The sequence below is a fragment of the Etheostoma cragini genome, chromosome 17 (assembly GCF_013103735.1).
Source record: "Etheostoma cragini isolate CJK2018 chromosome 17, CSU_Ecrag_1.0, whole genome shotgun sequence".
In the NCBI taxonomy this organism is placed as follows: domain Eukaryota; kingdom Metazoa; phylum Chordata; class Actinopteri; order Perciformes; family Percidae; genus Etheostoma; species Etheostoma cragini.
Genome location: NC_048423.1, coordinates 13151547 through 13152165, shown reverse-complemented (window position 1 = coordinate 13152165; position 619 = coordinate 13151547).

Here is a 619-nt window from a genome sequence, read left to right as displayed (position 1 = left end):
TTTGAATGAAATGTTATAGCAAAGAATAAATGGTGTAGATATGGTGTTTAAAAAAAAAACACATTATCCGTAATTGCCCTTTGTCCAAAACTCTACTTGACTCTAATGAATAAATGTGAGAGAACTGGCACATTTGCATAAATGTATTAAAATATGGTAATTGCCTGGCCAAAATTGTCCGACTTTATCATTCTAATGCAAACAATTATGCATTCAAGTGCAGTAACACATGCTCAGTTTTGGGAAATAAGGTGGCAACAATCCAATAATGAACAAGCGTGTGAGTGAAACCAGGGAACAATAAAGTTCCAGGTCTTACAGGATGAATCATTTGAAAGACAAAATGTAATTTTACTGGTATTACTCTTTTTAATTAAGAATTTCTCAGTTGCCGCTAATGGGATAGTGATTCAGCATTATGTCATTTAATCAAGGTGTGCTTACTCTCTGCTGGGAAGGTTGTTTAAAAGTCCATATGCTGGTCTTTTTGAGAGAATGGGGATTAGCATTTGGACACACTCTTTTTCACAGTGGGGATTTGATTTTGACTTGAAATGGATGGAAATGGATGGAAATGAAGAATCTATTTCCTCTCCACTGATCTCTAAACACATTACTG